The sequence below is a fragment of the Ambystoma mexicanum genome, chromosome 1p (genome assembly GCF_040938575.1).
Source record: "Ambystoma mexicanum isolate Mex_15411 chromosome 1p, UKY_AmexF1_1, whole genome shotgun sequence".
In the NCBI taxonomy this organism is placed as follows: Eukaryota; Metazoa; Chordata; class Amphibia; order Caudata; family Ambystomatidae; genus Ambystoma; species Ambystoma mexicanum.
The window spans coordinates 1,027,660,470-1,027,676,461 of record NC_090921.1 but is presented as its reverse complement, the minus strand read 5'-3'; the positions used below and the strand labels follow the sequence as shown (position 1 = coordinate 1,027,676,461).

Below are 15,992 nucleotides of genomic sequence, written 5' to 3'. Positions count from 1 at the left end.
TGAATACTTGGAAAGTAAAATACTTGGAAAGTAAAATAACAGACAATTTATAATTATATTATATTTCATCACTGAAAATAGATGCCTTTTGCTTTGAGGCTGTGGCCACGTTATTTTTCTGTCCGACACCATTCTTCGTTGGTTTCCTGTGAGGTATTTTGGATCCCCATCTCTTGCTATGAACTGGCAAAACAGCAGAATCCCCTTGACAATCATGATTTCTCAAGGGAAATGAGAGAACACTATACACCATCCAAGATATTAAAATATTGTCAAGGCCCAACGCGGCTGAATACTCTGAGGAGATGGCCTGTGAGGTGCCGCCTTTCAACTTTTCCCCCTTAGTATGGTGGTCAGTAACATGCGGGAGACTGCGGAGGGGGGTCATTTTTTTAATTCGGAACTGATGTGTTTTTACTCAATTCGGGAACCTCACAAGCCAAATTTGTAGTTAAAATATTGTCAAGGCCCAACACGGCTGAATACTCTGAGGAGATGGCCTGTGAGGCGCCGCCTTTCAATTTTTCCCCCTTAGTATGCTGGTCATTAACATGCAGGAGACTGCGGAGGGGGTCATTTTTTTAATTCGGAACTGATGTGCTTTTACTCAATTCGGGAACCTCACAAGCCAAATTTGTAGTATTTTGCACGAATTGCAAGAGATGTTTACAAGTCGACGGTTGAAGTGGAAGCTCGTATTGAGTTTGCTAGAGAATGATTTGCCAAGCCTTCGAAAGCTCAGTTGGTAGAGCGGAGGACTGTAGTGGTAAAACAGGCATCCTTAGGTCGCTGGTTCAAATCCGGCTCGAAGGACTTTTGCCAAATGCAAATTTTATTGAATACTTGGAAAGTAAAATACTTGGAAAATAAAATAACAGACAATTTATAATTATATTATATTTCATCACTGAAAATAGATGCCTTTTGCTTTGAGGCTGTGGCCACGTTATGTTTCTGTCCAACACCAATCTTCATTGGTTTCCTGTGAGGTGTTTCGGATCCCCATCTCTTGCTTTGAACTGGCAAAACAGCAGAATCCCCTTGACAATCTTGATTTCTCAAGGGAAATGAGAGTACAGTATACACCATCCAAGATATTAAAATATTGTCAAGGCCCAACACGGCTGAATACTCTGAGGAGATGGCCTGTGAGGCGCCGCCTTTCAACTTTTCCCCCTTAGTATGGTGGTCAAAAACATGCAGGAGACTGCGGAGGGGGTCATTTTTTTAATTGGGAACTGATGTGCTTTTACTCAATTCGGGAACGTCACAAGCCAAATTTGTAGTATTTTGCACGAATTGCAAGAGATGTTTACAAGTCGACGGTTGAAGTGGAAGCTCGTATTGAGTTTGCTAGAGAACGATTTGCCAAGCCTTCGATAGCTCAGTTGGTAGATCGGAGGACTGTAGTGGTAAAACAGGCATCCTTAGATCGCTGGTTCAAATCCTGCTCGAAGGACTTTTGCCAAATGCACATTTTATTGAATACTTGGAAAGTAAAATACTTGGAAAGTAAAATAACAGACAATTTATAATTATATTATATTTCATCACTGAAAATAGATGCCTTTTGCTTTGAGGCTGTGGCCACGTTATTTTTCTGTCCGACACCAATCTTCGTTGGTTTCCTGTGAGGTATTTTGGATCCCCATCTCTTGCTATGAACTGACAAAACAGCAGAATCCCCTTGACAATCTTGATTTCTCAAGGGAAATGGGAGAACACTATACACCATCCAAGATATTAAAATATTGTCAAGGCCGAACACTGATGAATACTCTGAGGAGATGGCCTGTGAGGCGCCGCCTTTCAACTTTTCCTCCTTTGTTTGGTGGTCAGTTACATGCGGGAGACTGCGGAGGGGGTCATTTTTTTAATTGTGAACTGATGTGCTTTTACTCAATTCGGGAACCTCACAAGCCAAATTTGTATTATTTTGAACGAATTGCAAGAGATGTTTGAATGTCGACGGTTGAAGTGGAAGCTCGTATTGAGCTTGCTAGAGACTGATTTGCCAAGCCTTCGATAGCTCAGTTAGTAGAGCGGAGGACTGTAGTGGTAAAACAGGCATCCTTAGGTCGCTGGTTCAAATCCGGCTCGAAGGACTTTTGCCAAATGCACATTTTATTAAATACTTGGAAAGTAAAATACTTGGAAAGTAAAATAACAGACAATTTATAATTATATTATATTTCATCACTGAAAATAGATGCCTTTTGCTTTGAGGCTGTGACCACGTTATTTTTCTGTCCAACACGAATCTTCATTGGTTTCCTGTGAGGTGTTTTGGATCCCCATCTCTTGCTATGAACTGGCAAAACAGCAGAATCCCCTTGACAATCTTGATTTCTCAAGGGAAATGAGAGAACACTATACACCATCCAAGATATTAAAATATAGTCAAGGCCCAACACGGCTGAATACTCTGAGGAGATGGCCTGTGAGGCGCCGCCTTTCAACTTTTCCCCCTTAGTATAGTGGTCATTAACATGCGGGAGACTGCGGAGGGGGTCATTTTTTTAATTGGGAACTGATGTGCTTTTACTCAATTCGGGAACCTCACAAGCCAAATTTGTAGTATTTTGCACGAATTGCAAGAGATGTTTACAAGTCGACGGTTGAAGTGGAAGCTCGTATTGAGTTTGCTAGAGAATGATTTGTCAAGCCTTCGATAGCTCAGTTGGTAGAGCGGAGGACTGTAGTGGTAAAACAGGCATCCTTAGGTCGCTGGTTCAAATCCGGCTCGAAGGACTTTTGCCAAATGCAAATTTTATTCAATACTTGGAAAGTAAAATACTTGGAAAGTAAAATAACAGACAATTTATAATTATATTATATTTCATCACTGAAAATAGATGCCTTTTGCTTTGAGGCTGTGGCCACGTTATTTTTCTGTCCGACACCAATCTTCGTTGGTTTCCTGTGAGGTGTTTTGGATCCCCATCTCTTGCTATGAACTGACAAAACAGCAGAATCCCCTTGACAATCTCGATTTCTCAAGGGAAATGGGAGAACACTATACACCATCCAAGACATTAAAATATTGTCAAGGCCCAACACGGCTGAATACTCTGAGGAGATGGCCTGTGAGGCGCGCCTTTCAACTTTTCCCCCTTAGTATGGTGGTCAGTAACATGCGGGAGACTGCGGAGGGGGTCATTTTTTTAATTGGGAACTGATGTGCTTTTACTCAATTCGGGAACCTCACAAGCCAAATTTGTAGTATTTTGCACGAATTGCAAGAGATGTTTACAAGTCGACGGTTGAAGTGGAAGCTCGTATTGAGTTTGCTAGAGAATGATTTGCCAAGCCTTCGATAGCTCGTCGCTGGTTCAAATCCGGCTCAAAGGACTTTTGCCAAATGCACATTTTATTGAATACTTGGAAAGTAAAATACTTGGAAAGTAAAATAACAGACAATTTATAATTATATTATATTTCATCACTGAAAATAGATGCCTTTTGCTTTGAGGCTGTGGCCACGTTATTTTTCTGTCCGACACCAATCTTCGTTGGTTTCCTGTGAGGTATTTTGGATCCCCATCTCTTGCTATGAACTGACAAAACAGCAGAATCCCCTTGACAATCTTGATTTCTCAAGGGAAATGGGAGAACACTATACACCATCCAAGATATTAAAATATTGTCAAGGCCGAACACTGATGAATACTCTGAGGAGATGGCCTGTGAGGCGCCGCCTTTCAACTTTTCCTCCTTAGTATGGTGGTCGGTAACATGGGGGAGACTGCGGAGGGGGTCATTTTTTTAATTGTGAACTGATGTGCTTTTACTCAATTCGGGAACCTCACAAGCCAAATTTGTAGTATTTTGCACGAATTGCAAGAGATGTTTGAATGTCGACGGTTGAAGTGGAAGCTCGTATTGAGCTTGCTAGAGACTGATTTGCCAAGCCTTCGATAGCTCAGTTGGTACAGCGGAGGACTGTAGTAGTAAAACAGGCATCCTTAGGTCGCTTGTTCAAATCCGGCTCGAAGGACTTTTGCCAAATGCACATTTTATTGAATACTTGGAAAGTAAAATACTTGGAAAGTAAAATAACAGACAATTTATAAATATATTATATTTCATCACTGAAAATAGATGCCTTTTGCTTTGAGGCTGTGACCATGTTATTTTTCTGTCCAACACTAATCTTCATTGGTTTCCTGTGAGGTGTTTTGGATCCCCATCTCTTGCTATGAACTGGCAAAACAGCAGAATCCCCTTGACAATCTTGATTTCTCAAGGGAAATGAGAGAACACTATACACCATCCAAGATATTAAAATATTGTCAAGGCCCAACGCGGCTGAATACTCTGAGGAGATGGCCTGTGAGGTGCCGCCTTTCAACTTTTCCCCCTTAGTATGGTGGTCAGTAACATGCGGGAGACTGCGGAGGGGATCATTTTTTTAATTGGGAACTGATGTGCTTTTACTCAATTCGGGAACCTCACAAGCCAAATTTGTAGTATTTTGCACGAATTGCAAGAGATGTTTACAAGTCGGCGGTTGAAGTGGAAGCTCGTATTGTGTTTGCTAGAGTTGATTTGCCAAGCCTTTGATAGCTCAGTTGGTAGAGCGGAGGACTGTTGTGGTAAAACAGGAATCCTTAGGTTGCTGGTTCAAATCCGGCTCGAAGGACTTTCGCCAAATGCACATTTTATTGAATACTTGGAAAGTAAAATACTTGGAAAGTAAAATAACAGACAATTTATAATTATATTATATTTAATCACTGAAAATAGATGCCTTTTGCTTTGAGGCTGTGGCCACGTTATTTTTCTGTCCGACACCAATCTTCGTTGGTTTCCTGTGAGGTATTTTGGATCCCCATCTCTTGCTATGAACTGACAAAACAGCAGAATCCCCTTGACAATCTTGATTTCTCAAGGGAAATGGGAGAACACTATACACCATCCAAGATATTAAAATATTGTCAAGGCCGAACACTGATGAATACTCTGAGGAGATGGCCTGTGAGGCGCCGCCTTTCAACTTTTCCTCCTTTGTATGGTGGTCAGTAACATGCGGGAGACTGCGGAGGGGGTCATTTTTTTAATTGTGAACTGATGTGCTTTTACTCAATTCGGGAACTTCACAAGCCAAATTTGTAGTATTTTGCACGAATTGCAAGAGATGTTTGAATGTCGACGGTTGAAGTGGAAGCTCGTATTGAGCTTGCTAGAGACTGATTTGCTAAGCCTTCGATAGCTCAGTTGGTAGAGTGGAGGACTGTAGTGGTAAAACAGGAATCCTTAGGTTGCTGGTTCAAATCCGGCTCGAAGGACTTTCGCCAAATGCACATTTTATTGAATACTTGGAAAGTAAAATACTTGGAAAGTAAAATAACAGACAATTTATAATTATATTATATTTAATCACTGAAAATAGATGCCTTTTGCTTTGAGGCTGTGGCCACGTTATTTTTCTGTCCGACACCAATCTTCGTTGGTTTCCTGTGAGGTATTTTGGATCCCCATCTCTTGCTATGAACTGACAAAACAGCAGAATCCCCTTGACAATCTTGATTTCTCAAGGGAAATGGGAGAACACTATACACCATCCAAGATATTAAAATATTGTCAAGGCCGAACACTGATGAATACTCTGAGGAGATGGCCTGTGAGGCGCCGCCTTTCAACTTTTCCTCCTTTGTATGGTGGTCAGTAACATGCGGGAGACTGCGGAGGGGATCATTTTTTTAATTGGGAACTGATGTGCTTTTACTCAATTCGGGAACCTCACAAGCCAAATTTGTAGTATTTTGCACGAATTGCAAGAGATGTTTACAAGTCGGCGGTTGAAGTGGAAGCTCGTATTGTGTTTGCTAGAGTTGATTTGCCAAGCCTTTGATAGCTCAGTTGGTAGAGCGGAGGACTGTAGTGGTAAAACAGGAATCCTTAGGTTGCTGGTTCAAATCCGGCTCGAAGGACTTTCGCCAAATGCACATTTTATTGAATACTTGGAAAGTAAAATACTTGGAAAGTAACATAACAGACAATTTATAATTATATTATATTTCATCACTGAAAATAGATGCCTTTTGCTTTGAGGCTGTGACCACCTTATTTTTCTGTCCAACACGAATCTTCATTGGTTTCCTGTGAGGTGTTTTGGATCCCCATCTCTTGCTATGAACTGGCAAAACAGCAGAATCCCCTTGACAATCTTGATTTCTCAAGGGAAATGAGAGAACACTATACACCATCCAAGATATTAAAATATTGTCAAGGCCCAACACGGCTGAATACTCTGAGGAGATGGCCTGTGAGGCGCCGCCTTTCAACTTTTCCCCCTTAGTTATGGTGGTCATTAACATGCGGGAGACTGCGGAGGGGGTCATTTTTTTAATTGGGAACTAATGTGCTTTTACTCAATTCGGGAACCTCACAAGCCAAATTTGTAGTATTTTGCACGAATTGCAAGAGATGTTTACAAGTCGACGGTTGAAGTGGAAGCTCGTATTGAGTTTGCTAGAAAATGGTTTGCCAAGCCTTCGATAGCTCAGTTGGTAGAGCGGAGGACTGTAGTGGTAAAACAGGCATCCTTAGGTCGCTGGTTCAAATCCGGCTCGAAGGACTTTTGCCAAATGCAAATTTTATTGAATACTTGGAAAGTAAAATGCTTGGAAAATAAAATAACAGACAATTTATAATTATATTATATTTCATCACTGAAAATAGATGCCTTTTGCTTTGACGCTGTGGCCACGTTATGTTTCTGTCCGACACCAATCTTCGTTGGTTTCCTGTGAGGTGTTTTGGATCCCCATCTCTTGCTATGAACTGACAAAACAGCAGAATCCCCTTGACAATCTTGATTTCTCAAGGGAAATGGGAGAACACTATACACCATCCAAGATATTAAAATATTGTCAAGGCCCAACACGGCTGAATACTCTGAGGAGATGGCCTGTGAGGCGCGCCTTTCAACTTTTCCCCCTTAGTATTTTGGTCAGTAACATGCGGGAGACTGCGGAGGGGGTCATTTTTTTAATTGGGAACTGATGTGCTTTTACTCAATTCGGGAACCTCACAAGCCAAATTTGTAGTATTTTGCAGGAATTGCAAGAGATGTTTACAAGTCGACGGTTGAAGTGGAAGCTCGTATTGAGTTTGCTAGAGAATGATTTGCCAAGCCTTCGATAGCTCGTCGCTGGTTCAAATCCGGCTCAAAGGACTTTTGCCAAATGCACATTTTATTGAATACTTGGAAAGTAAAATACTTGGAAAGTAAAATAACAGACAATTTATAATTATATTATATTTCATCACTGAAAATAGATGCCTTTTGCTTTGAGGCTGTGGCCACGTTATTTTTCTGTCCGACACCAATCTTCGTTGGTTTCCTGTGTGGTATTTTGGATCCCCATCTCTTGCTATGAATTGACAAAACAGCAGAATCCCCTTGACAATCTTGATTTCTCAAGGGAAATGGGAGAACACTATACACCATCCAAGATATTAAAATATTGTCAAGGCCGAACACTGATGAATACTCGGAGGAGATGGCCTGTGAGGCGCCGCCTTTCAACTTTTCCTCCTTAGTATGGTGGTCAGTAACATGCGGGAGACTGCGGAGGGGGTCATTTTTTTAATTGTGAACTGATGTGCTTTTACTCAATTCGGGAACCTCACAAGCCAAATTTGTAGTATTTTGCACGAATTGCAAGAGATGTTTGAATGTCGACGGTTGAAGTGGAAGCTCGTATTGAGCTTGCTAGAGACTGTTTTGCCAAGCCTTTGATAGCTCAGTTGGTACAGCGTAGGACTGTAGTGGTAAAACCGGCATCCTTAGGTCGCTGGTTCAAATCCGGCTCGAAGGACTTTTGCCAAATGCACATTTTATTGAATACTTGGAAAGTAAAATACTTGGAAAGTAAAATAACAGACAATTTATAATTATATTATATTTCATCACTGAAAATAGATGCCTTTTGCTTTGAGGCTGTGACCATGTTATTTTTCTGTCCAACACAAATCTTCATTGGTTTCCTGTGAGGTGTTTTGGATCCCCATCTCTTGCTATGAACTGGCAAAACAGCAGAATCCCCTTGACAATCATGATTTCTCAAGGGAAATGAGAGAACACTATACACCATCCAAGATATTAAAATATTGTCAAGGCCCAACGCGGCTGAATACTCTGAGGAGATGGCCTGTGAGGTGCCGCCTTTCAACTTTTCCCCCTTAGTATGGTGGTCAGTAACATGCGGGAGACTGCGGAGGGGGGTCATTTTTTTAATTCGGAACTGATGTGCTTTTACTCAATTCGGGAACCTCACAAGCCAAATTTGTAGTTAAAATATTGTCAAGGCCCAACACGGCTGAATACTCTGAGGAGATGGCCTGTGAGGCGCCGCCTTTCAACTTTTCCCCCTTAGTATGGTGGTCATTAACATGCAGGAGACTGCGGAGGGGGTCATTTTTTTAATTCGGAACTGATGTGCTTTTACTCAATTCGGGAACTTCACAAGCCAAATTTGTAGTATTTTGCACGAATTGCAAGAGATGTTTACAAGTCGACGGTTGAAGTGGAAGCTCGTATTGAGTTTGCTAGAGAATGATTTGCCAAGCCTTCGAAAGCTCAGTTGGTAGAGCGGAGGACTCTAGTGGTAAAACAGGCATCCTTAGGTCGCTGGTTCAAATCCGGCTCGCAGGACTTTTGCCAAATGCAAATTTTATTGAATACTTGGAAAGTAAAATACTTGGAAAATAAAATAACAGACAATTTATAATTATATTATATTTCATCACTGAAAATAGATGCCTTTTGCTTTGAGGCTGTGGCCACGTTATGTTTCTGTCCAACACCAATCTTCATTGGTTTCCTGTGAGGTGTTTTGGATCCCCATCTCTTGCTATGAACTGGCAAAACAGCAGAATCCCCTTGACAATCTTGATTTCTCAAGGGAAATGAGAGTACAGTATACACCATCCAAGATATTAAAATATTGTCAAGGCCCAACACGGCTGAATACTCTGAGGAGATGGCCTGTGAGGCGCCGCCTTTCAACTTTTCCCCCTTAGTATGGTGGTCAAAAACATGCGGGAGACTGCGGAGGGGGTCATTTTTTTAATTGGGAACTGATGTGCTTTTACTCAATTCGGGAACGTCACAAGCCAAATTTGTAGTATTTTGCACGAATTGCAAGAGATGTTTACAAGTCGACGGTTGAAGTGGAAGCTCGTATTGAGTTTGCTAGAGAACGATTTGCCAAGCCTTCGATAGCTCAGTTGGTAGATCGGAGGACTGTAGTGGTAAAACAGGCATCCTTAGGTCGCTGGTTCAAATCCTGCTCGAAGGACTTTTGCCAAATGCACATTTTATTGAATTCTTGGAAAGTAAAATACTTGGAAAGTAAAATAACAGACAATTTATAATTATATTATATTTCATCACTGAAAATAGATGCCTTTTGCTTTGAGGCTGTGGCCACGTTATTTTTCTGTCCGACACCAATCTTCGTTGGTTTCCTGTGAGGTATTTTGGATCCCCATCTCTTGCTATGAACTGACAAAACAGCAGAATCCCCTTGACAATCTTGATTTCTCAAGGGAAATGGGAGAACACTATACACCATCCAAGATATTAAAATATTGTCAAGGCCGAACACTGATGAATACTCTGAGGAGATGGCCTGTGAGGCGCCGCCTTTCAACTTTTCCCCCTTAGTATGGTGGTCAAAAACATGCGGGAGACTGCGGAGGGGGTCATTTTTTTAATTGGGAACTGATGTGCTTTTACTCAATTCGGGAACCTCACAAGCCAAATTTGTAGTATTTTGCACGAATTGCAAGAGATGTTTGAATGTCGACGGTTGAAGTGGAAGCTCGTATTGAGCTTCCTAGAGACTGATTTGCCAAGCCTTCGATAGCTCAGTTAGTAGAGCGGAGGACTGTAGTGGTAAAACAGGCATCCTTAGGTCGCTGGTTCAAATCCGGCTCGAAGGACTTTTGCCAAATGCACATTTTATTGAATACTTGGAAAGTAAAATACTTGGAAAGTAAAATAACAGACAATTTATAATTATATTATATTTCATCACTGAAAATAGATGCCTTTTGCTTTGAGGCTGTGACCACGTTATTTTTCTGTCCAACACGAATCTTCATTGGTTTCCTGTGAGGTGTTTTGGATCCCCATCTCTTGCTATGAACTGGCAAAACAGCAGAATCCCCTTGACAATCTTGATTTCTCAAGGGAAATGAGAGAACACTATACACCATCCAAGATATTAAAATATTGTCAAGGCCCAACACGGCTGAATACTCTGAGGAGATGGCCTGTGAGGCGCCGCCTTTCAACTTTTCCCCCTTAGTATAGTGGTCATTAACATGCGGGAGACTGCGGAGGGGGTCATTTTTTTAATTGGGAACTGATGTGCTTTTACTCAATTCGGGAACCTCACAAGCCAAATTTGTAGTATTTTGCACGAATTGCAAGAGATGTTTACAAGTCGACGGTTGAAGTGGAAGCTCGTATTGAGTTTGCTAGAGAGTGATTTGTCAAGCCTTCGATAGCTCAGTTGGTAGAGCGGAGGACTGTAGTGGTAAAACAGGCATCCTTAGGTCGCTGGTTCAAATCCGGCTCGAAGGACTTTTGCCAAATGCAAATTTTATTGAATACTTGGAAAGTAAAATACTTGGAAAGTAAAATAACAGACAATTTATAATTATATTATATTTCATCACTGAAAATAGATGCCTTTTGCTTTGAGGCTGTGGCCACGTTATTTTTCTGTCCGACACCAATCTTCGTTGGTTTCCTGTGAGGTGTTTTGGATCCCCATCTCTTGCTATGAACTGACAAAACAGCAGAATCCCCTTGACAATCTCGATTTCTCAAGGGAAATGGGAGAACACTATACACCATCCAAGACATTAAAATATTGTCAAGGCCCAACACGGCTGAATACTCTGAGGAGATGGCCTGTGAGGCGCGCCTTTCAACTTTTCCCCCTTAGTATGGTGGTCAGTAACATGCGGGAGACTGCAGAGGGGGTCATTTTTTTAATTGGGAACTGATGTGCTTTTACTCAATTCGGGAACCTCACAAGCCAAATTTGTAGTATTTTGCACGAATTGCAAGAGATGTTTGAATGTCGACGGTTGAAGTGGAAGCTCGTATTGAGCTTGCTAGAGACTGATTTGCCAAGCCTTCGATAGCTCAGTTGGTACAGCGGAGGACTGTAGTGGTAAAACAGGCATCCTTAGGTCGCTTGTTCAAATCCGGCTCGAAGGACTTTTGCCAAATGCACATTTTATTGAATACTTGGAAAGTAAAATACTTGGAAAGTAAAATAACAGACAATTTATAAATATATTATATTTCATCACTGAAAATAGATGCCTTTTGCTTTGAGGCTGTGACCATGTTATTTTTCTGTCCAACACTAATCTTCATTGGTTTCCTGTGAGGTGTTTTGGATCCCCATCTCTTGCTATGAACTGGCAAAACAGCAGAATCCCCTTGACAATCTTGATTTCTCAAGGGAAATGAGAGAACACTATACACCATCCAAGATATTAAAATATTGTCAAGGCCCAACACGGCTGAATACTCTGAGGAGATGGCCTGTGAGGTGCCGCCTTTCAACTTTTCCCCCTTAGTATGGTGGTCAGTAACATGCAGGAGACTGCGGAGGGGGTCATTTTTTTAATTGGGAACTGATGTGCTTTTACTCAATTCGGGAACCTCACAAGCCAAATTTGTAGTATTTTGCACGAATTGCAAGAGATGTTTACAAGTCGACGGTTGAAGTGGAAGCTCGTATTGAGCTTGCTAGAGACTGATTTGCTAAGCCTTCGATAGCTCAGTTGGTAGAGCGGAGGACAGTAGTGGTAAAACAGGCATCCTTAGGTCGCTGGTTCAAATCCAGCTCAAAGGACTTTTGCCAAATGCACATTTTATTGAATACTTGTAAAGTAAAATACTTGGAAAGTAAAATAACAGACAATTTATAATTATATTATATTTCATCACTGAAAATAGATGCCTTTTGCTTTGAGGCTGTGACCACCTTATTTTTCTGTCCAACACGAATCTTCATTGGTTTCCTGTGAGGTGTTTTGGATCCCCATCTCTTGCTATGAACTGGCAAAACAGCAGAATCCCCTTGACAATCTTAATTTCTCAAGGGAAATGAGAGAACACTATACACCATCCAAGATATTAAAATATTGTCAAGGCCCAACACGGCTGAATACTCTGAGGAGATGGCCTGTGAGGCGCCGCCTTTCAACTTTTCCCCCTTAGTATGGTGGTCATTAACATGCGGGAGACTGCGGAGGGGGTCATTTTTTTAATTGGGAACTAATGTGCTTTTACTCAATTCGGGAACCTCACAAGCCAAATTTGTAGTATTTTGCACGAATTGCAAGAGATGTTTACAAGTCGACGGTTGAAGTGGAAGCTCGTATTGAGTTTGCTAGAAAATGATTTGCCAAGCCTTCGATAGCTCAGTTGGTAGAGCGGAGGACTGTAGTGGTAAAACAGGCATCCTTAGGTCGCTGGTTCAAATCCGGCTCGAAGGACTTTTGCCAAATGCAAATTTTATTGAATACTTGGAAAGTAAAATGCTTGGAAAATAAAATAACAGACAATTTATAATTATATTATATTTCATCACTGAAAATAGATGCCTTTTGCTTTGAGGCTGTGACCATGTTATTTTTCTGTCCAACACAAATCTTCATTGGTTTCCTGTGAGGTGTTTTGGATCCCCATCTCTTGCTATGAACTGGCAAAACAGCAGAATCCCCTTGACAATCATGATTTCTCAAGGGAAATGAGAGAACACTATACACCATCCAAGATATTAAAATATTGTCAAGGCCCAACGCGGCTGAATACTCTGAGGAGATGGCCTGTGAGGTGCCGCCTTTCAACTTTTCCCCCTTAGTATGGTGGTCAGTAACATGCGGGAGACTGCGGAGGGGGGTCATTTTTTTAATTCGGAACTGATGTGCTTTTACTCAATTCGGGAACCTCACAAGCCAAATTTGTAGTTAAAATATTGTCAAGGCCCAACACGGCTGAATACTCTGAGGAGATGGCCTGTGAGGCGCCGCCTTTCAACTTTTCCCCCTTAGTATGGTGGTCATTAACATGCAGGAGACTGCGGAGGGGGTCATTTTTTTAATTCGGAACTGATGTGCTTTTACTCAATTCGGGAACCTCACAAGCCAAATTTGTAGTATTTTGCACGAATTGCAAGAGATGTTTACAAGTCGACGGTTGAAGTGGAAGCTCGTATTGAGTTTGCTAGAGAATGATTTGCCAAGCCTTCGAAAGCTCAGTTGGTAGAGCGGAGGACTCTAGTGGTAAAACAGGCATCCTTAGGTCGCTGGTTCAAATCCGGCTCGCAGGACTTTTGCCAAATGCAAATTTTATTGAATACTTGGAAAGTAAAATACTTGGAAAATAAAATAACAGACAATTTATAATTATATTATATTTCATCACTGAAAATAGATGCCTTTTGCTTTGAGGCTGTGGCCACGTTATGTTTCTGTCCAACACCAATCTTCATTGGTTTCCTGTGAGGTGTTTTGGATCCCCATCTCTTGCTATGAACTGGCAAAACAGCAGAATCCCCTTGACAATCTTGATTTCTCAAGGGAAATGAGAGTACAGTATACACCATCCAAGATATTAAAATATTGTCAAGGCCCAACACGGCTGAATACTCTGAGGAGATGGCCTGTGAGGCGCCGCCTTTCAACTTTTCCCCCTTAGTATGGTGGTCAAAAACATGCGGGAGACTGCGGAGGGGGTCATTTTTTTAATTGGGAACTGATGTGCTTTTACTCAATTCGGGAACGTCACAAGCCAAATTTGTAGTATTTTGCACGAATTGCAAGAGATGTTTACAAGTCGACGGTTGAAGTGGAAGCTCGTATTGAGTTTGCTAGAGAACGATTTGCCAAGCCTTCGATAGCTCAGTTGGTAGATCGGAGGACTGTAGTGGTAAAACAGGCATCCTTAGGTCGCTGGTTCAAATCCTGCTCGAAGGACTTTTGCCAAATGCACATTTTATTGAATTCTTGGAAAGTAAAATACTTGGAAAGTAAAATAACAGACAATTTATAATTATATTATATTTCATCACTGAAAATAGATGCCTTTTGCTTTGAGGCTGTGGCCACGTTATTTTTCTGTCCGACACCAATCTTCGTTGGTTTCCTGTGAGGTATTTTGGATCCCCATCTCTTGCTATGAACTGACAAAACAGCAGAATCCCCTTGACAATCTTGATTTCTCAAGGGAAATGGGAGAACACTATACACCATCCAAGATATTAAAATATTGTCAAGGCCGAACACTGATGAATACTCTGAGGAGATGGCCTGTGAGGCGCCGCCTTTCAACTTTTCCCCCTTAGTATGGTGGTCAAAAACATGCGGGAGACTGCGGAGGGGGTCATTTTTTTAATTGGGAACTGATGTGCTTTTACTCAATTCGGGAACCTCACAAGCCAAATTTGTAGTATTTTGCACGAATTGCAAGAGATGTTTGAATGTCGACGGTTGAAGTGGAAGCTCGTATTGAGCTTCCTAGAGACTGATTTGCCAAGCCTTCGATAGCTCAGTTAGTAGAGCGGAGGACTGTAGTGGTAAAACAGGCATCCTTAGGTCGCTGGTTCAAATCCGGCTCGAAGGACTTTTGCCAAATGCACATTTTATTGAATACTTGGAAAGTAAAATACTTGGAAAGTAAAATAACAGACAATTTATAATTATATTATATTTCATCACTGAAAATAGATGCCTTTTGCTTTGAGGCTGTGACCACGTTATTTTTCTGTCCAACACGAATCTTCATTGGTTTCCTGTGAGGTGTTTTGGATCCCCATCTCTTGCTATGAACTGGCAAAACAGCAGAATCCCCTTGACAATCTTGATTTCTCAAGGGAAATGAGAGAACACTATACACCATCCAAGATATTAAAATATTGTCAAGGCCCAACACGGCTGAATACTCTGAGGAGATGGCCTGTGAGGCGCCGCCTTTCAACTTTTCCCCCTTAGTATAGTGGTCATTAACATGCGGGAGACTGCGGAGGGGGTCATTTTTTTAATTGGGAACTGATGTGCTTTTACTCAATTCGGGAACCTCACAAGCCAAATTTGTAGTATTTTGCACGAATTGCAAGAGATGTTTACAAGTCGACGGTTGAAGTGGAAGCTCGTATTGAGTTTGCTAGAGAGTGATTTGTCAAGCCTTCGATAGCTCAGTTGGTAGAGCGGAGGACTGTAGTGGTAAAACAGGCATCCTTAGGTCGCTGGTTCAAATCCGGCTCGAAGGACTTTTGCCAAATGCAAATTTTATTGAATACTTGGAAAGTAAAATACTTGGAAAGTAAAATAACAGACAATTTATAATTATATTATATTTCATCACTGAAAATAGATGCCTTTTGCTTTGAGGCTGTGGCCACGTTATTTTTCTGTCCGACACCAATCTTCGTTGGTTTCCTGTGAGGTGTTTTGGATCCCCATCTCTTGCTATGAACTGACAAAACAGCAGAATCCCCTTGACAATCTCGATTTCTCAAGGGAAATGGGAGAACACTATACACCATCCAAGACATTAAAATATTGTCAAGGCCCAACACGGCTGAATACTCTGAGGAGATGGCCTGTGAGGCGCGCCTTTCAACTTTTCCCCCTTAGTATGGTGGTCAGTAACATGCGGGAGACTGCAGAGGGGGTCATTTTTTTAATTGGGAACTGATGTGCTTTTACTCAATTCGGGAACCTCACAAGCCAAATTTGTAGTATTTTGCACGAATTGCAAGAGATGTTTGAATGTCGACGGTTGAAGTGGAAGCTCGTATTGAGCTGGCTAGAGACTGATTTGCCAAGCCTTCGATAGCTCAGTTGGTACAGCGGAGGACTGTAGTGGTAAAACAGGCATCCTTAGGTCGCTTGTTCAAATCCGGCTCGAAGGACTTTTGCCAAATGCACATTTTATTGAATACTTGGAA

General features: G+C 41.5%; 6 non-coding genes across 6 annotated transcripts; all 6 read left to right on the top strand.

The window, feature by feature from the left end:
* The first annotated feature begins 2,665 nt into the window (after positions 1-2,665).
* On the top strand, positions 2,666-2,751 carry TRNAY-GUA (transfer RNA tyrosine (anticodon GUA)). Its single transcript is given in 2 exon segments — positions 2,666-2,702; positions 2,716-2,751. It is a non-coding gene; the product is annotated as a tRNA-Tyr (tRNA).
* Positions 2,752-4,556: 1,805 nt separating this feature from the next.
* On the top strand, positions 4,557-4,642 carry TRNAN-GUU (transfer RNA asparagine (anticodon GUU)). The gene is given in 2 exon segments: positions 4,557-4,593; positions 4,607-4,642. It is a non-coding gene; the product is annotated as a tRNA-Asn (tRNA).
* A 1,852-nt stretch (positions 4,643-6,494) lies between these two features.
* TRNAY-GUA (transfer RNA tyrosine (anticodon GUA)) lies at positions 6,495-6,580 on the top strand. Its single transcript is given in 2 exon segments — positions 6,495-6,531; positions 6,545-6,580. It is a non-coding gene; the product is annotated as a tRNA-Tyr (tRNA).
* A 3,934-nt stretch (positions 6,581-10,514) lies between these two features.
* TRNAY-GUA (transfer RNA tyrosine (anticodon GUA)) lies at positions 10,515-10,600 on the top strand. The gene is given in 2 exon segments: positions 10,515-10,551; positions 10,565-10,600. It is a non-coding gene; the product is annotated as a tRNA-Tyr (tRNA).
* Positions 10,601-12,451: 1,851 nt separating this feature from the next.
* TRNAY-GUA (transfer RNA tyrosine (anticodon GUA)) lies at positions 12,452-12,537 on the top strand. The gene is given in 2 exon segments: positions 12,452-12,488; positions 12,502-12,537. It is a non-coding gene; the product is annotated as a tRNA-Tyr (tRNA).
* A 2,688-nt stretch (positions 12,538-15,225) lies between these two features.
* Positions 15,226-15,311, top strand: TRNAY-GUA (transfer RNA tyrosine (anticodon GUA)). Its single transcript is given in 2 exon segments — positions 15,226-15,262; positions 15,276-15,311. It is a non-coding gene; the product is annotated as a tRNA-Tyr (tRNA).
* The last annotated feature ends 681 nt before the right edge of the window (positions 15,312-15,992 follow it).